Raw genomic sequence first — 20,742 nt, forward strand, 5'->3', positions numbered from 1 at the left:
CATCCGGGAGGGTGCTAAGCAAATCGAGTCTCATCGCCGAGAGCAACCAGATACCAAGTGTAGACAGTGAAAGGAGCATGCGTCAACCCAGGCTTCCCACCCACTCTTTCCTTCAACTACTGTTTGCCTCACCTATGACAGAGACTGTAAGTCCTGCATTGAACTCTTCAGTCACCTGAAAACTCACTTTGAGTGGAAGCAAGTCATCCTCGACTCCGAGGGACTGCCTATGATGATGATGCTCACCTCACCTACAGCAGCCCAGATAAAGGTGCAAAAATAAAGATTTAATACATAATCAATATAGCTACAAACAACTACCGGAACAATAAACAGTGCCGAAAAATAACATATAAACATCATTTACCACCCTTGTGCATTTCCTTATAACCCCTCTTACGCGTGCCTAACCTGCGACTTCGCCTCAGTGTCTCCCCTGTGGCTGACTCATGGGTCTGGGAAGGCTGCTGTCTTCCCTGTGTGGAAGCTGCAGATGGAACACCTCGAGCAACTTTGGGCCTGGAAGGGCCGGCTGGAGATTGGTCAACACTCTCTTGAGACGGTTCAGTCTGGCTTGGCTCAGGCGAGGCCATGTGTGGAGGCACTGGCGGTATGACAGGTCTGGGGCCGGGAATGCTGTGATCCGGAGGGAGCGCAACATCCATATCCTGGCCCAAGGAGCCTGAGTAATTCACCAGGGGCAGCACAATACCACCACCACCAATCTGAGGGAGCTCAGGTCGGTGCTGTGGCGCAACACCAGAAGGTCCCCTGTGGCACGTGGTGGACACAGCCGTGAAAGCAACACTGGTGTCTCGGGGGGCATCCAGCTGAGACTGCATGCGAGCAGCCAGAGTCTGAAAGACACCAGATATGACAGCACTTAGACGCTCCATCGACTCTTACAGAGCCGCAGCCATCCTCTTCAAAGCAGCACCGACACGCTCGTTCCCCCGTCCCTGTGTTGCAATGGCAGCTGCCACATCACCCCAAGGGTGAATTTCCCGTGGGAATAACATAGAAACATAGAAATACATAGAAAATAGGTGCAGGAGTAGGCCATTCGGCCCTTCGAGCCTGCACCACCATTCAATATCATGGCTGATCATTCCTTCAGTACCCCTTTCCTGCTTTCTCTCCATACCCCTTGATCCCTTAAGCCATAAGGGCCATATCTAACTCCCTCTTGAATATATCCACTGAACTGGTATCAACAATTCTCTGCGTTAGGGAATTCCACAGGTTAACAACTCTCTGAGTGAAGAGGTTTCTCCTTATCTCAGTCCTAAATGGCCTCCCTCTTATCCTAAGACTGTGTCCCCTCGTTCTGGACTTCCCCAACATCGGGAACATTCTTCCTGCATCTAGCCTGTCCAGTCCAGTCAGAATCTTACATGTTTCTATGAGATCCCCTCTCATCCTTCTAAACTCCAATGTATAAAGGCCCAGTTGATCCAGTCTCTCCTCATATGTCAGTCCAGCCATCCCTGGAATCAGTCTGGTGAACCTTCGCTGCACTCCCTCAATAGCAAGAACGTCCTTCCTCAGATTAGAAGACCAAAACTGAACACAATATTCCAGGTGGAGCATCACCAAGGCCCTGTACAACTGCAGCAAGACTTCCCTGCTCCTATACTCAAATCCCCTTGCTATGAAGGCCAACATACCATTTCCTTCTTCACCGCCTGCTGTACCTGCATGCCAACTTTCAATTACTGATGAACCATGACACCCAGGTCTCGCTGCACCTCCCCTTTTCCTAATCTGCCGCCATTCAGATAATATTCTGCCTTCGTGTTTTTGCCCCCAAAGTGGATAACCTCACATTTATCCACATTATACTGCATCTGCCATGTATTTGCCCACTCGCCTAACCTGTCCAAGTCACCCTGCAGCCTCTTAGCGTCCTCCTCACAGCTCACACCGCCACCCAGTTTAGTGTCATCTGCAAACTTGGAGATATTACACTCAATTCCATCATCTAAATCATTAATATATATTGTAAAGAGCTGGGGTCCCAGCACTGAGCCCTGTGGCACTCCACTAGTCACTGCCTGCCATTCTGAAAAGGACTCGTTAATCCCGACTCTCTGCTTCCTGTCTGCCAACCAGTTCTCTATCCACGTCAGTACATTACCCCCAATATCATGTGCTTTGATTTTGCACACCAATCTCCTGTGTGGGACCTTGTCAAAAGCCTTTTGAAAGTCCAAATACACCACATCCACTGGTTCTCCCTTGTCCACTCTACTGGTTACATCCTCAAAAAATTCCAGAAGATTTGTCAAGCATGATTTCCCTTTCATAAATCCATGCTGACTTGGACCAATTCTATCACTGCTTTCCAAACGTGCTGCTATTTCATCCTTAATGATTGATTCCAACATTTTCCCCACCACCGATGTCAGGCTAACCAGTCTATAATTACCCGTTTTGCCTCTCCCTCCTTTTTTAAAAAGTGGTGTTACATTAGCAACCCTCCAGTCCATAGGAACTGATCCAGAGTCGATGCATCCACTATTTCTAGGGCCACTTCCTTAAGTACTCTGGGATGCAGATTATCAGGCCCTGGGGATTTATCGGCCTTCAATCCCGTCAATTTCCCTAACACAATTTCCCGCCTAATAAGGATATCCTTCAGTTTCTCCTTCTCACTAGACCGTCGGTCCCCTCGTACATCTGGAAGGTTATTTGTGTCTTCCTTTGTGAAGAAAGAACCAAAGTATGTGTTCAATTGGTCTGCCATTTCTTTGTTCACCATTATAAATTCACCTGAATCTGACTGCAAGGGACCTACATTTATCTTCACTAATCTTTTTCTCTTCACATATCTATGGAAGCTTTTGCAGTCAGATTTTATTTTTCCGGCAAGCTTCCTCTCATACTCTATTTTCCCCCTCTTAATTAAACCCTTTGTCCTCCTCTGCTCAATTCTAAAATTCTTCCAGTCCTCCAGTTCGCTGCTTTTTCTAGATAACTTGTATGCCTCTTCTTTGGAATTAATATTATCCTTAATTTCCTTTGTTAGCCACGGTTGAAGAACCTTCCCCGTTTTATTTTTACTCCAGACAGGGATATACAATTGCTGAAGTTCGTCCATATGATCTTTAAAGGTTTTCCATTGCCTATCCACCGTCAACCCTTTAAGTATCATTTGCCAGTCTAATCTAGCCAATTCGCGCCTCATACCATCAAAGTTACCTTTCCTTAAGTTCAGGGCCCTAGTTTCTGAATTAACTTTGTCACTCTCCATCTTAATAAGGAATTCTACCATATTATGGTCACTCTTCCCCAAGGGGCCTCGCACAACAAGATTGCTAATTAGTGCCTTCTCATACACATCACCCAGTCTAGGATCGCCAGCTCTCTGGTTGGTTCCTCGACATATTGGTCTAGAAAACCATCCCTAATATACTCCAAGAAATCCTCCTCCACCGCATTGCTACTAGTTAGGTTAGCCCAATCAATATGTAGATTAAAGTCGCCCATGATTACTGCTGTACCTTTATTGCACACATCCCTTATTTCTTGTTTGATGCTGTCCCCAACCTCACGATTACTATTTAGTGGCCTGTACACAACTCCCACTAGCGTTTTCTGCCCTTTGGTATTCCGTAGCTCCACCCATACCGATTCCACTTCATCCAAGCTAATGACCTTCCTTACTATTGCATTAATTTCCTCTTTAACCTCTGTCTCCCTGCATAGGTTCCCATCCTCCTGCCATATTAGTTTAACTCCTCCCGAACAGCACTAGCAAACACTCCCCCTAGGGCATTGGTTCCGGACCTGTCTCGGTGCAGACCATCCGATTTGTACTGGTCCCGCCTCCCCCAGAACCGGTTCCAATGCCCCAGGAATTTGAATCCCTCCCTTCTGCACCACTGCTCAAGCCACTTATTCATCTGAGCTATCCTGCGATTCTTACTCTGTCTAGCACGTGGCACTGGTAGCAATCCTGAGATTACTACCTTTGAGGTCCTGCATTTTAATTTAACTCCTAGCTCCCTAAATTCGTCTCGTAGGACCTCATCCCATTTTTTACCTATATCGTTGGCACCTATATGTACCACGACAACTGGCTGTTCACCCTCCCTTTTCAGAATGTCCTGCACCTGCTCAGAGACATCCTTGACCCTTGCACTAGGGAGGCAACATACCATCCTGGAGTCTCGGTTGCGGCCGCAGAAACGCATATCTATTCCCCTTACAATTAAATCCCCTATCACTATAGCTCTCCTACTCTTTTTCGTGCCCTCCTGTGCAGCAGGGCTACCCACGGTGCCATGGACTTGGCTGCTGCTGCTCTCCCCTGATGAGTCATCCCCCTCAACAGTACCCAAAGCGGTGTATCTGTTTTGCAGGGGGATGACCGCAGAGGACCCCTGCACTACCTTCTTTGCACTGCTCTTCCTGTTGGTCACCCATTTACTATCTGGCCGTGTACCCTTCTCCTGCGGTTAGACCAACTCACTAAACGTGCTATTCATGTCGTTCTCAGCATCGTGAATGCTCCAGAGTAAATCCACCCGCAGCTCCAGTGTCGCAATGCGGTCCATCAGGAGCTGCAGGCGGATGCACTTCCCGCACACGCAGTCATCAGGGACACCGGAAGCGTCCCTGACTTCCCACATAGTACAGGCGGAGCATAACACGTCTCCGAGCTGTCCTGCCATTGACTTAACCCTTAGATAAACGTAATGTGGCAAAAACATGGCTAAAGGTTACTTACTGATTTAGAAAAGAAAAAAGAAAAGCTACTTACCAATTACCAGCCAATCACTTACCCCCTTGGCTGTGACGTCACCTTTCAATTTCTTTCTACTTCTTTTTTGCCTTCTCTCCCCGCTGCAGCTACACAAGCTGGCTTTTATAGGCTTCCCGACACCACGCACAACCGCCTCTCGGACTGCCACCGCCTCTCGCTGCTGCTGGGCCTTTATACGCCTCCCGACACCACGCACTCCCGCCTCTCGGACTGTCACCGCCTCTCGCTGCTGCTGGGCCTTTATAGGCCTCCCGACACCATGCACTCCCGCCTCTCAGACTGCCGCTGCCGCTGGGCCTTTATAGGCCTCCCGACATCACATACTCCTGCCTCTCAGACTGCCGCTGCCTCTCGCTGCCGCTGGGCCTTTATAAGCCTCCTGACACCATGCACTCCCGCCTCTCGGACTGCCGCCGCCTCTCGCTGCTGCTGGGCCTTTATAAGCCTCCTGACACCACGCACTCCCGCCTCTCGGACGACCCAATTAAGACTGCAAATTTCAGCTTTGTGTTGCCAATAAAACTGGAACACTTTTTTGTGGTCAAAAACCTGAATTTGGATCCAATGGCTTGCGGTGCTAATTGGGGCAAAAAGGCCTTAACACCACCAGGTTTCTGACTGCACTGAATTTTGGCCCCATAGTATCTTTCACGACTCCAGAGCGTCCCAAAGTGCTTCACAGCCAATGAAGTACTTTTTTTGAAGTGCGGTCACTGTTGTAATGTAGGGAAACACTACAGCCAATTTGTACACAGCAAGTTCTCACACCAGCAATGAGATAATGACCAGATAATCTGTTTTAGTGATGTTGGTTGAGGGATAAACATTGGCCAGGATACCGGGGAGAATTCATGTGCTGCTCTTTGAATAGTGCCGTGGGATCTTTAAAAAAAATTAATTCACGGAATGTCGGCATCACTGGCAAGGACAGCATTTATTGCCCATCCCGAATTGTCCTTGAGAAGGCAGTGTTAAGCCACCTTATTGAATCACTGCAGTCCGTGTGATGAGGGAACTCACGCAGTGTTGTTAGGGAGTGAGTTTCAGGATTTTAACCCAGTGACGATGAAGGAACGGTGATATATTTCTAAGTCAGGATGGTGTGTAACTTGGTTTTCCCATGCGCCTGCTGCCCTTATCCTTCTAGGTGGTAGATATCACGGGTTTGGGAGTCAGTGTGGTCCAGTAAAAATCACTGACTAGCAACAGGTAAGGCAAGGGTGATACTGTTTTAGCCACATGCAATAATTTTACTCAAATAAAATACCTTACACACAATACAAGTAAATGCATATATGTCTATTTACTTAATAAATATCTACCATCATTTAGTAACCAAGGAAGTTCAGTGCTCACAGCAATCAAAAAACGCACACTCTGCTTTTCATATTAGCACTTTACCAACAAATGCACAAAAAGGCTAAAGTTCACATGCATACTCTGTGTGAATGAGTATTGAGATCACATGCCCAACGACAGCATTTATTACTCATTTTTTATTTATTAATCAGAAATGCAATTAACCACGTGTCTGGTGGCTAACAAATGGGACAGCACTAGTTTATGTCTACCCGAAAGTTTTAACGTCTCAGCCAAAAGGTGGAAAATTAAATCTGTTATGTTTCAATCAGCAGAAAATTCCACTTCAGGAAGAAGATCATAGTTTGCCCAATGCACTTTGAACTGAAGCAACTGGATAACCTGTTAACAGAACTGTGTCACTGATTAACTGTGGTGAATAATGAGGGTGAAATGTTCCTTATGAAAAATGGGAGAATGGCCATTTTCCACATAACGTGCCAACCCACTAATAAAATTGCAGGAATGCATGGCTTTGTAAAACAGGCACGCTGTCTACCAATTTTTATGCTTAATTATTGAACCCATAACCTTTTGACTTAGAGGCAAGAGTGCTACCACTGAGACAAGACTGGCAGCAGAGGGATAGTCCAATGTAGCACGTTGCCCATGTCTCATTGTACATTACAGCTAAACATCTCTTTTTTGCAGGAACAAGATTGCAGTAAAACACAGACATGTTGGATTTAATAGTCAATACCATACCACAGCTGTTAACCCCCTGGTGCAAATTAAAAGGTTTTTGGGGTGAAAATATTGGTTTATCCTGTAAACAAAGTCAACCCAAGGTGTATTCAAAGAGTGACCTTGTATTTTGTATAATACATTTGGGAATCATCCTTCCAATAAAATAAATAATTTTTTCGACGCCTGCAACCTTTAGTTGACATTTCATAAAGGTCCTGTGTCTGATCTATTAGTAAGTCGTATTCTGGGACTTATTTAATGGATAGAGTTGAGTGAACGTGAATATCTGGGTATTATATACATATATTAAACACAGACTTCATAAATTTTACATGGACTTTTACATCTTCCCTGTAGAATTTTAATATATGGAAATATGGAGATGTATTTGTCTATTTTACATTATTTTATTATTGTATTTATGTTCATCAAGGTGAGGGATCTCAGTGCTGAGAATAAAGCTTTTTTGCAACGAGTCTTGGTAATAAGTGATATGTCCTTACTATACAGTACAAATGCACACGAGGCCCATACTAGAGAGAAGGTCACTCTGTGACCAGCAACCTTTATTCCAGCACTGAAGTGGAGAAGATGGGTGGAGCTTCCCCTTTTATACCTGAGAGTCCAGGTTAGGAGTGTCTCCCACAAGTTCACCACCTAGTGGTCAATGTTCTCACGGTGTACAACTTAGGTCAGTTTATACATGGATTACAATGACAGTTGAATACATGACATCAGCTCCCTGCCAAAGTCTTATTGGGATCACAGGTTGAGTCTCTCTGGTGGTTTACACTCCCTTGTAGAGCGCCTGAGTTGGGGCTCCGGTCGTTGGTCGCTGGCCTGAGTGTCTGCTGTTTGCGGTGCCTCAGGTCTGTCCAGACTGCCCACAGTGACCGGGCTCTGCTCCACTTGGTTTCGGTGTTCGGTCACCTGTGGTGGAGTAAACTCTACATCGTGTTCTTCCTCTGCTTCTTCTATGGGGTTGCTGAGCCTCCTTTTTGTTTGATCCACGTGTTTGCGGCAGATTTGTCCATTGGTAAGTTTAACTACCAGAATCTTATTCCCCTCTTTGGTAATCACAGTGCCTGTGAGCCATTTGGGCCCTGCAGTGTAGTTGAGGACAAAGGCAGGGTCATTGACATCAATACATTGCGCCCTCGCATTCCCGTCATTGTAGTCACATTGTGACCGGCGCCTGCTCTCAACAATTTCTTTCATGGTGGGGTGTATAAGGGATAACCTGGTTTTGAGCGTCCTTTTCATTAGCAGCTCTGCGGGTGGAAACCCTGTGAGCGAGTGTGGTCAGGATGTATTGGCCAACAGGAGGCGTGATAAGCGGCTTTGTAGGGAACCCCCTTGGATTCTGAGCATGTCCTGTTTGATTATCTGCATTGCTCGTTCTGCCAGGTCGTTTGAGGCCGGCTTGAACGGTGCCGTTCTGACATGGTTGATATCATTTCCTGCCATGATGTCCTGGAATTCAATGCTTGTAAAGCATGGGCCATTGTCGCTGACCAAGACGTCCGGTAGACCATGGGCGGCGAACATTGCCTGTAGACTTTCTACCGTGGCAGAGGATGTGCTTGAATTGAGAATGTCACACTCGATCCATTTGGAGTAGGCCTCTATTACAACCAAAAACATTTTTCCCATGAAAAGACCTGCGTAGTCCATATGGATGCGTGACCATGGCTTGGTGGGCCAGGACCAGGGGCTAAGGGGGGTTTCCCTGGACACAAAGTTCCAAGTCTGCATCTATCCCTGGTCACCAAACGTGTGACCTGACAATTGCCTTCATCATGACAATGCCCGGGTGCTCATTGTGGAGTTCTCGGATGAACGCCTCTCTGCCCATCTGGGGCATGACTTCTCGGTTTCCCCATAGAAGGCAATTGGTCTGAATCGAGAGTTCATCCTTGCGCCTGTGAAATAGTTTAAATTCTTTGGGGCATGCCCCGTACGTGGCTGCCCAGTCGCCATTCAGGAAACATTTCTTGACTAAAGACATTAGCGGGTCTCTATTTGTCCAGACTTTGATCTGACGGGCTGTCACGGGTGAGCCTTCGCTTTCAAAAGCTTCAACAGCCATGACTATCTCAGTAGCATGCTCGGTTGTCACCTCGGTGGTGGCTAGTGGGAGCCTGCTGAGTGCATCGGCGCAGTTTTCAGTGCCCAGTCTGTGCCGAATTGTATAGTCATAGGCGGCTAACATGAGTGCTCACCTCTGTATGCGGGCCGACGCATTTGCATTTATGGCCTTGTTGTCGACCAAAGGGGACGTTAGGAGTTTGTGATCTGTCTCCAGCTCAAATTTCCTGCCAAACAGGTACTGGTGCATCTTTTTTACTGCATATACACATGCAAGCGCTTCCTTTTCTACCATCCCGTAGCCTCTTTCTGCCTGGGACAGACTTCTGGAGGCATAAGCTACCGGCTGTAACTGACCCTTGGCATTAACATGCTGCAACACACACCCGACCCCATAGGACGAGGCATCGCATGTTAAAACAAGTTTCTTACATGGGTCATATAGCGTTAATAAATTGTTGGAGCATAACAAATTGCGTGCTCTATCAAAAGCCATTTCCTGGCTGTCCGCCCAGACTCATTCGCGACCTTTGTGCAGGAGCACATGTAGCGGCTCTAACAGCGTGCTCAATTTGGGAAGAAAATTACCAAAATAGTTCAGGAGCCCCAGGAACGAACGCAGCTCCGTCGTGTTACGGGGTCTGGGTGCTTTCTGGATCGCTTCCGTTTTGGACGCAGTAGGTCTGATCCCGTCTGCTGTTATCCTCATCCCCAGGAATTCTGCCTCTGGAGCTCGGAAGACGCACTTCGCCTTTTTCAGTCACAGACCTACCCGGTCCAGTCTGCGTAGCACCTCCTCCAGGTTGTGGAGGTGTTCTTCAGTATCGTAACCCGTGATGAGGATGTTGTCTTGAAAAACAACCGTCCTTGGAATCGACTTGAGGAGGCTTTCCATATTTCGTTGAAAGATCGTGGCGGCCGAGCGAATCCCGAACGGACATCTGTTGTACTCAAACATCCCCTTGTGTGTTGTGCTGGTGGTCAGCTTCTTCGACTCACTCACCAGCTCCTGGGTCATGTAAGCTGAGGTCAGGTCCAATTTTGAAAAAAGTTTGCCACCGGATAGCGTCGCAAAGAGGTCCTCCACTCTCGGTAGTGGGTACTGGTCATGGAGTGACACCAGATTGATGGTGGCCTTATAATCACCACATATCCTGACCGACCCATCCACCTTGAGCACCGGCACAATCGGGCTCGCCCAGTCACTGAATTCGACTGGCGAGATGATATCTTCCCACATCAGACGGTCCAATTCGCCTTCTATCTTTTCCCGCATCACGTACGGCACCGCTCTGGCCTTGTGGTATACTGGCCTGGCATCCGGGTTTATGTGAATCACGACCTTGGTCCACATGAAAGTGCCAATGCCGGGTTGGAATAGTGAGTCAAATTTGTCCAGGACCTGTGAGCATGATATTCGCTCCACAGAAGAAATTGCATTGACATCGCCCCATTTCCAGTTCATGACAGCAAGCCAACTCCTCCCCAGCAGTGCGGGACCGTCCCCCGAGACAATCCAGACTGGCAACCTGTTCTCCGAATCTTTGTGGGTCATGACTACCGTAGCGCTGCCAAGCACCGGAATGATCTCCTTTGTATATGACCGTAGCTGTGCGTCAATCGGCACGAATTTTGGCCTCCTGGCCTTGGACATCCACAACTTGTCGAACTGTTTGATACATATCAGGGACTGGCTGGCCCCCGTGTCTAGCTCCATTAATACTGGGATGCCATTGAGGAGCATTTTCATAATTATCGGTGGCGTCCTGGTGTATGAACTGTATATATGCTCCACATGAACTCGCTGAACTTCAGCTTCCAGCGATTTCCCCCAGTGTCCATTTGGCCTCGTAGGGCTTACATCAGGCCCATCCTCCACGTACATCAATCTGGCTGCAGACTTCCTGCACATATCGCCAAGTGACTGCTGACGTTGCAATTTCTGCAGATATATTGCTGATACCTGCAAGCTCTAGCTGTGTGTTTGCCTTCACACCTCCAACATGAGCCGTTGTTAGAAACAAAAGGTCCATTACCAGTCGATCGTTTCTGACTGTCTCTGTAACCGTCCTTAAATGCACCATTGACAAGTGTTGATGGCCCCATTACTGGCCGCATTGTCCATTGTGATGGCATGAATCGCCGTTCAGCTAGCCATTGTCTCTGTTGAATACCCCCTTTGGGTTCGACTACAGGCACGGGCATGTCCGATTGCCCCTGTCTGCCTGGAGAACTGTGTGCCACGTTAACAATGTTGACTCCCTGTCCATTTGCTGCATTTAAACCAAGATTTTTGTCAAATATCATTCTGGTCTCTTCCTTCCCTGAGATAAATGTCTGGGCCATCAAAGCCACCGTTTCCAGGATCAAGTCTTTGGTCTCAATCAGTTTCCTGAAACCCCAGCTTGCCCAATGCCCTCAATAAAAAAGTCTTGCAGCATCTCCGCTCTGTATGCATCTGGGAATTTACATAGACTCGCCAGTCGCCGGAGGTCTGCCACGAAGTCTGGAACGCTTTGCCCTTCTCGCCGCCAGTGCATGTAAAACCTGTGTCTCGCCATGTGCATGCTGCTCGCCAGTTTGAAGTGTTCCCCGATCAACTTACTGAGCTCTTCAAAAGTCTTGTCCGCCGGCTTCTCTGGCGCTAGAAGGTCCTTCATCAGGGAGTAAGTCTTGGATCCACAAACCGTCAGTAGATGATCCCTGCATTTGTCGGCAGAATCCTGTCCCAGCCATTCCTTAGTGATGAAACTTTGCTGTAGTCTCTCAATAAAATCGTCCCAATCATCACCAACACAGTACCTCTCATCTGTGCTGCTAGTGGCCATGCTCGCGTGGTTTAAATCCTAGTTTCTCGTCGCCAATGATATGTCCTTACTATACAGTACAAATGCACACGAGGCCCATACTAGAGGGAAGGGATTAAAATGGCGGTGGGCATAATGCTGTGGTAAGTTGTTGACTACCATTTTAACTCACCCCATTGCCATCACACTTCAGGATTATAATCCATGAATTACGATAGTGTGGCCAGGTCCCCTCCAACCCATTCCCCTCCATTTCCACGCCAAATGATTAACGCCACAAAATGTGGTGGTAAAGGCTGCAGCAGAAATCTCTGAGGCAGATGCAGCTTGGAGGAAGGTATTTTGTGTGCTCATACTGAAGAACATAAGAAATAGGAGCAGGAGCAGGCTATTTAGCCCCTCGAGCCTTCTCCGCCATTTAAGAAGATCATGGCTGATCTAATCTTGGCCTCAACTCCACTTCTCTGCCCACTCCCCATAACACTTGACTCCCTTCCCTTATCGTTCAAAAATCTGTCGATCTCCACTTTAAATATATTCAATAACCCAGCCTCCACAGCTCTCTGGGGTACAGAATTCCAAAGATTCATGACCATCTGAGAAAAGAAATTCCTCCTCATTTCTGTTTTAAATAGATGACCCCTTATTCTGAAACTATGCCCCTAGTTCTAGATTCCCCCACGAGGGGAAACATCCTCTCTGCAGCTACCCTGTCAAGCCCTCTCAGAATCTTATACCTTTCAATAAGATCACCTCTCATTCTTCTAAACTCCAATGAGTGCAGGCCCAACCTGGTTCAACCTTTCTTCATAAGGCAACCCCTTCATCTCAGAAATCAACCTCATGAACCTTCTCTGAACTGCCTCCAATGCAAGTATATCCCTCCTTAAATAAGACCAAAACTGTATGCAGTACTCCAGGTGTAGTCTCACAAATGCCCTGTACAGTTGTAGCAGGACTTCCCTATTTTTATACTCCACACCCCTTGCAATAAAGGCCAACATTCCATTTGCCTTCCTAATTACTTGCTGTACCTGCATACTAACTTTTCGTGTTTCATGTGCAACAACCCCCAGCTCCCTCTGTACCACAGCATTTTGTAATCTCTCCTCATTTAAATAATAATTTGCATTTTTATTTTTCCTACCAAAGTGGATAACCTCACATTCGCACATTATACTCCATCTGCCAATTTTTGGCCGATTCACTTAGTCTATCTATATCCATTTGCAGATTCTTCGCATCCTCCACACAACTGGTGTTGCCTCGTCTACATAGAGTTCGTTAAAGTACTTTGAGGTCTTTTTGCTGTAACTTTTACTCAACTCTTCTCAAAGTGCTGCTCAACACTCTAGGCATTGGTTTCCCTATAGGGATACCTTTGAAGAGGATTAGGACAAGCAAGAGGCCAGATTGGAGGCTCTTAGAGTCGGACATCTCTTCATTACATGTGTACACTGACACCTAGAAGGTCTTGCTTAGACTTCCCCGAACATCAGTGAGAAGGATGTGCTTCACCGTGCAGGCTATTGAGGAAACACGTTAACTGCCAGCTGAAGATCCACACTCCTCTTCCACCAGTAGAACAGCATCGTCTGTACTACTCAAAATCACCACTGTCTTTGCACCTGGATTTTTCCAAGCAACATCCAGTGACCTGTGCCTCATTAACCAGTCAGCAGCTCACTGCTGCATCAAGAAAGCTACTGATTAATTTTCTTCCCAATGGAACCAGGGAAGCAAAGAGCGAGCTCTCCAGTTTGATAGACGGTTGGCTTACCACGGCTACAGGGTGCAAAAAATGGAACTCATGTGCCGCTCAAAGCCCCTATGAAAACCCCCTCTACTTTATGAACAGAAAAGGTTTCCATCCCAGCAATGTGCAGCTAGTATGCGATGCTAATCATCTGATCCCATATGTCAGTGCCAGATACCTCGGGAGTTACCATGACTCATTCCTCATAAAACAATCCACCATTCCAGCCCTAATAACTCAAGGCCATGTCTCAGGGTAGTTAGTTAGTGACCAAGGCTACCCCCTCTACTCATGGCTGATGACCCCAGTGAGGCATCCATAGACAGATGGCCAGAACTGATTTAAGAGGTCCCTGCAACTACAACAGGTGTAACTGAGCAGACTATAGGCATGGTGGAAAGCCAGCAGCCAGAGCAAGGAGAGCACAACTGGGAGCCCAGAACTTTCAATAAATAAAGGTTGACTCATCAAATAAAATCACTCCACACCTTCTTGTTCTCCCATCCACACCCTCACAAAGTCCCTCACGGACAAAGTCCTTCACAAGACCGAAGTCTTTGTTTCCCTACCATCATCCAGCTTCCACTGGGTCAGCCACAGCTCAGTGGTTGCACTCTCACCTCTGAGTCAGAGGTCATGAGTTCAAGCCCCTCTCTAGAGACCTGAGCACATAATTCAGCTGGAACTTCCGTGCAGTACTGAGGGAGTGGAGTAGGGGGAATGCGGTCTTCAAATGACATTCTGTCACAGGTGGTGACAGATCCTCTCCAGTCTTTGGGCAGTGAAGAGTGTGCATTTGATTCTGGAATTTTCTGTAGTTGTGCAATTGAAACAGATAAGCGGTGCCTGAGTTCGGATTTGAGATTACAATGTGGGTTTAGGTGGAGTGGGGGATGGGGGTCAACTCTGTAGACTGCTAGTTACCAAAGGGTTGATAAGTGTTTGGAGATAACAAATAAGGGCATCTTTCTATTAAAATTCATTTGCATGCCATGAAAGGTTTTGAGATGGCCTTCACCTAAAAGGTTTCTGGATCTCGATTATCTTATCATGGCCAGATTTTTAATCTGTTTCTGGTGAATGTTTTGTAGGAATCATTTACTTTACCAGAAGAGAGCAAAGTTTGAACCCATCTCCAAATATGCTGCCCCACACCTTCTCTCTGCTCCCTATTGTGTTGAAACCACCAGTCACACTATCTCCTACTCTTATTCACTCTTTCCTTCTTCCTACAATCTTCAGGCTTTTAAAACCCAAACTTGCCATCACCTCTTCCTGATTTACCTCACCTTCTATTTCATTCTTTTCAAGCCAAGCCTTGGGACTTCACCTTGGCTTCCTCATTAATTCAGTGATTAAATGTAATATAGCTTCAGGCAATAATCAAGAACTCTGGCCTACACGGTTAGGAAAATAAATTTAAAATTTCATCCCCCAATTAGTTGCATCCAAAGACAGTATACTATAATTAGTTATCGAAGGTATGACTGATGTTTCAACAACCTTGGTTGTGATGTGCTGGAGGCGCTGCCAACCATGTCGTCAAACTGAGGTGACTAATGATTGATGGCGGAACTGATCAATCAAAGCAGGGGAAAGTAAGCTGCATCTACACCATAAATAAATTAGACGAATGAAGTGCAGGCAGGGGTGGGATTATCCAGTGAAAGACAGAGGGCATGTGGGTGGTGTATTTGTGAAAGAGCAGAATAAGAATGGAACAAAGGCACCGCGCCAAATTTAAGAAGGCAAGTTTATTTAACCAGAATCTTTAAGTACTTGGATATGTTGTGTTACTTACTAATTGAGGTGCTTTATCCAACCCCTAGTTCTAAAGAACTCTGGTCCCCAAAATGTTATTTATTTCCATAGGCGCTGACTGAGCGGTTTGTTTGTTTTTTCACATTTTTAGCATGTCATTTTTAAAAATCTTATCTAATCAATCTTTACCGCCTACAGTTTCATTTTATAGGCAATTTCGTCTTTGTTTTTAGCTTGTGTGCGGTGATACTGAAATAAATACAAGTAATATGTTGATGGGCAGTAGTTTTGTGGGAATGGGGTCAAGTCAAGCAAGACAGGAAGTGGGTCTCATTCAGAGAAAGTGAAGGAGGTAAGGGAGATATAGGGTTCAGGGCTAGGGCACTGGGAGCCTTGGGAGAGGTTTGGCTTGGTGGACAAGGGGATTGGGATGTGTGGCAGAGGCAAATGAACAGATGGTCTTAATCTTCATGACAAACAAGTTTGTGAGCTCCTGCCACGTGTTGTTGACAAGAGCATTGGAATTTTCATAATACATACACTGAAGAAAATTCTGAAAGCTGTTTTTATAAAGAAATTCTGCTATAAGAGGAAAGGTGGGCTGAAGCAGGGGCAGAGATGGGCAATGTTACAGAAGTGGAAGTGGGCGGTCTATCTGATGGAGAGGATTATGGAGTTTGAAGCTCAGTTCAGGGACACTGCAGTGACAAACCATTTGGTTCAACCTGAGATAGTGTCCAGGGATCAGAGAAGGAATCAATGGCCAAGGAACAGAGTTTGTGGTGGGGCTGACAACAATGGCTTAGGTGTTCCCAATGTTTAACTGGAGGAATTTTTGGCTTATCCAAAATTGAATGTCAGGCGAGCAATCTGACAACACAATGGCAGTGGAAATGTTGAGAGATGTTGGCGAGGTAGAGCTGGGTGTCAGTCTGTATAAATAAATCTTGGATCTAACAGGTGGACGCTATTCGGTTGTACTTTATGGTCAGCGTGCAAACTAAAGATAGGAACATGGGTAAACTGTCAGTGACCCTCCTGTGTAATCTTTCGTATCCTGGAACTAGCATACAGCAGTGCACCTATTCCACATATCCATATTATGGTTGACTGTGTGATGGTTGATCGAGGTTAATCTCTACGCATATTCCACGAACAGAAGCAACAAAGTCTTCATGCCGGTTTTCTTAAAATGTGCAGATAGCACAGCAACCAGTAATAAATCTGTGAAAAGTAAATGATCTGGGCAGTAATGTGAAGAAAGAGATTTTCTAAATAGGCCGTGTAGATAGTGGGTACGAAAAGCTGAAATTCCTGAACAGTGTTATTGTATTATTTAGGAATAGTGTCTGAATGTGCTTCAAGAGGAAAAGAGTGGCTTAAAGTAAATGTTGGTCCCCTAGAGGATGAGACTGGGGAATTAATAATGCAGATCAGGGAAATGTCAGAGACATTGAACAAATATTTTGTATCGGTCTTCATGGTAGAAGACACTAAAAACATCCCAATAGTGGATAATCAAGGGGCTATAGGGAGGGAGGAACTTAATACAATCACTATCACTAATGAAGTAGTACTTGGAAAAATAATGGGACGAAAGACAGACAAGCCCCTGGACCTGATGGCTTACATCCTAGGGTCTTAAAAGAAGTGGGTGCAGAGATAGTGAATGCATTGGTTGTAATCTACGAAAATTCCCTGGATTCTGGGGTGGTCTCAGTGGATTTGAAAACCACAAATGTAACGCCATTATTTAAAAAAGGAGGTAGACAAAAAGCAGAAAACTATAGACCAGTTTGCCTAACATCTGTCATTGGGAAAATGCTGGAGTCCATTATTAAAGAAGCAGTAGTGGGACATTTGGAAAAGCATCATTCAATCAAGCAGAGTCAGCATGGTTTTATGAAAGGGAAATCATGTTTGACAAATTTGCTGGAGTTCTTTGAGGATGTAACGATCAGGGTGGAGAATGGGTAACCAGTGGAAGTTGTGGATTTGGATTTCCAGAATGTCATGTATTCAACTGTCATTGTAACCCATGGAAAACTGACCTAAGTTGTACACCGTGAGAACACTGACCACTAGGTGGTGAACTTGTGGGAGACACTCCGAACCTGGACTTTCAGTTATTAAAGGGGAAGCTCCACCCACATTCTTCACTTCAGTGCTGGCTAATAAAGTTTACTGGTCACAGAGTGACCTTCTCTCTAGTATGGGCCTCATGTGGATTTGTACTGTACAGTAAGGACATATTATTGGCGACGAGAAACTGGGATTTAAACCACGCGAGCATGGCCACTAGCAGCACAGATGAGAGGTACTGTGTTGGTGATGATTGGGACGATTTTATTGAGAGACTACAGCAAAGTTTCATCACTAAGGAATGGCTGGGACAGGATTCGGCCGACGAACGCAGGGCTCATCTCCTGACGGTTTGTGGATCCAGGACGTACTCTAGCGCCAGAGAAGCCGGCGGACAAGATTTTTGACGAGCTCAGTAATTTGATCGGGGAACACTTTAAACCAGCGAGCAGCATGCATATGGCGAGACACCGGTTTTACACGCACCGGCGGCGAGAAGGGCAAAGCGTTCCAGACTTCGTGGCAGACCTCCGGCGACTGGCGAGCCTATGTAAGTTCCCAGATACATCCAGAGCGCAGATGCTGCAAGACTTTTTTATTGAGGGCATCGGGCACGCTGGGGTTTTAAGGAAACTGATTGACACCAAAGACTTAATCCTGGAAATGGCGGCTTTGATGGCCCAGACATTTATCTCAGGTGAGGAAGAGACCAGAATGACGTTTGACAAAAATCTTGGTTTAAATGCAGCAAATGGACAGGGAGTCAACATTGTTAACACGGCACACAGTTCTCCAGGCAGACAGGGGCAATCGGATATGCCCAAGCATGTAGTCGAATACAAAGGGGGAATTCAACAGAGACAATGGCTAGCTGAACGGTGATTCATGCCATCACAATGGACAATGCGGCCAGTAATGGGGCCATCAACATCGGTCAATGGTGCGCTTAAGGACAGTTACAGAGACAGTCAGAGACGATCGACTAGTAATAGACCTTTTGTTTCCAACAACAGCTCATATTGGAGGTGTGGAGGCAAACACACAGCCAGAGCTTGCAGGTATCAGCAATATACCTGCAGAAAATGCAACGTCAGCGGTCACTTGGCGCGTATGTGCAGGAAGCCTGCAGCCAGGTTGATGTACGAAGAGGACGGGCCCAATGTAAACCCTATGAGGCCAAATGGACATTGGGGGAAATCGCTGGAAGCTGAAGTGCAGCGAGTTCATGTGGAGCATATATACAGTTCATACAACAGGACGCCACCGAAAATGATGAAAGTGCTCCTCAATGGCATCCCAGTATCAATGGACCTAGACATGGGGGCCAGCCAGTCCCTGATGAGTATCAAACAGTTCGACAAGTAGTAGGCGTCCAAGGCCAGGAGGCCAAAATTAGTGCCGATTGACGCACAGCTACGGACAAATACAAAGGAGATCATTCCGGTGCTAGGCAGCGCCACGGTCGTCGTGACCCACATAGATTCGGAGAACAGGTTGCCACTCTGGATTGTCCCGGAGGACGGTCCCGCACTGCTGGGGAGCAGTTGGCTTGCTGTCATGAACTGGAAATGGGGCGATGTCAATGCAATTTCTTCTGTGGAGCGAATATCATGCTCACAGGTCCTGGACAAATTTGACTCACTATTCCAACTATTGCATTGGCACTTTCATGGGGACCAAGGTAGTGATTCACATAAACCTGGACGCCAGGCCAGTACACCACAAGGCCAGAGCGGTGTCGTACGTGATGCAGGAAAACATAGAAGGTGAATTGGACCGCCTGCTGAGGGAAGGCATCATCTCGCCAGTTGAATTCAGTGACTGGGCGAGCCCGATTGTGCCAGTGCTCAAGGCGGATGGGTCGGTCAGGATATGTGGTGATTATAAGGCCACCATCAATCGGGTGTTAATCCAAGACCAGTACCCGCTACCGAGAGCGGAGGACCTCTTTGCGACTCTATCCGGAGGCAAGCTTTTTTCAAAATTGGACCTGACCTCAGCTTACATGACCCAGGAGCTGGCGAGTGAGTCGAAGAAGCTGACCACCATCACGACACACAAGGCATTGTTGGAGTACAACAGATATCCGTTCGGGATTCGCTCAGCTGCCACGATCTTTCAACGAAACATGAAAAGCCTCCTCAAGTCGATTCCAAGGACGGTGGTTTTTCAAGACGACATTCTCATCACGGGTTGCGATACTGAAGAACACCTCCACAACCTGGAGGAGGTGCTACGCAGACTGGACCGGATAGATCTGCGACTGAAAAAGGCGATGTGCGTCTTCCAAGCTCCAGGGGTAGAATTCCTGGGGATAAGGGTGGCAGCAGACGGGATCAGACCTACTGCATCCAAAACGGAAGCAATCCAGAGAGCACCCAGACCCCGTGACACGACGGAGCTGCATTCATTCCTGGGGCCCCTGAACTATTTTGGTAACTTTCTTCCCAAATTGAGCACGTTGTTAGAGCCGCTACAAGTGCTCCTATGCAAAGGTCGCGAATGGGTCTGGGGGGACAGCCAGGAAAGGCTTTTGATAGAGCACACAATTTGTTTTGCACCAACAATCTGTTAACGCTATATGACCCATGTAAGAAACTTGTTTTAATGTGCGATGCATCGTCCTATGGGGTCGGGTGTGTGTTGCAGCATGTTAATGCCAAGGGTCAGTTACAGCCGGTAGCTTATGCCTCCAGAAGTCTGTCCCAGGCAGAAAGGGGCTACGGGATTATAGAAAAGGAAGTGCTTGCATGTGTATATGCAGTAAAAAAAATGCACCCGTAACTGTTTGGCAGGAAATTTGAGCTGGAGATAGATCACAAATCCCTAACGTCGCTTTTGGCCAACAACAAGGCCATAAGTGCAAATGCGTCGGCCCGCATACAGAGGTGGGCGCTCACGTTAGCCGCCTATGACTATACAATCCGGCACAGACCGGGCACTGAAAACTGCGCCGATGCACTCAGCAGGCTCCCACTAGCCACCACTGAGGGAGCAACCGTGCATGCTGCTGAGATGGTCATGGCTGTTGAAGCTTTCGAAAGCGAAGCCTCACCCGTGACAACCTGTCAGATCAAAGTCTGGACAAATAGAGACCCGCTACTGTCTTTAGTCAAGAAATGTTTCCTGAATGAGGACTGGGCAGCCACGTACAGGGCATTCCCTGAGGAATTTAAACCATTTCACAGGCGCAAGGATGAACTCTAGATTCAGACCGATTGCCTACTGTGGAGAAACCGAGTAGTCATGCCCCAGATGGGCAGAGAGGTGTTCATCCGAGAACTCCTCAATGAGCACCCGGGCATTGTCATGATGAAGGCAATTGCCAGGTCACACGTTTGGTGGCCAGGGATAAATGCAGACCTGGAACTTTGTGTTCGCAGGTGCAACACGTGTGCCCAGCTGGACAATGCGCCCAGGGAAGCCCCCCTTAG

The 20,742-nt window shown here is 46.9% G+C and overlaps 1 protein-coding gene across 1 annotated transcript in view; it reads right to left on the reverse strand.

Moving 5' to 3' along the window:
- The window catches only part of LOC139264324 (glyoxylate reductase/hydroxypyruvate reductase-like), a 110,291-nt gene that overhangs the window by 61,491 nt on the left and 28,058 nt on the right, over positions 1 to 20,742 (reverse strand). The gene's annotated exons all lie outside the window — the stretch shown is intronic.

Source organism: Pristiophorus japonicus, chromosome 1 (genome assembly GCF_044704955.1).
Source record: "Pristiophorus japonicus isolate sPriJap1 chromosome 1, sPriJap1.hap1, whole genome shotgun sequence".
In the NCBI taxonomy this organism is placed as follows: Eukaryota; Metazoa; Chordata; class Chondrichthyes; family Pristiophoridae; genus Pristiophorus; species Pristiophorus japonicus.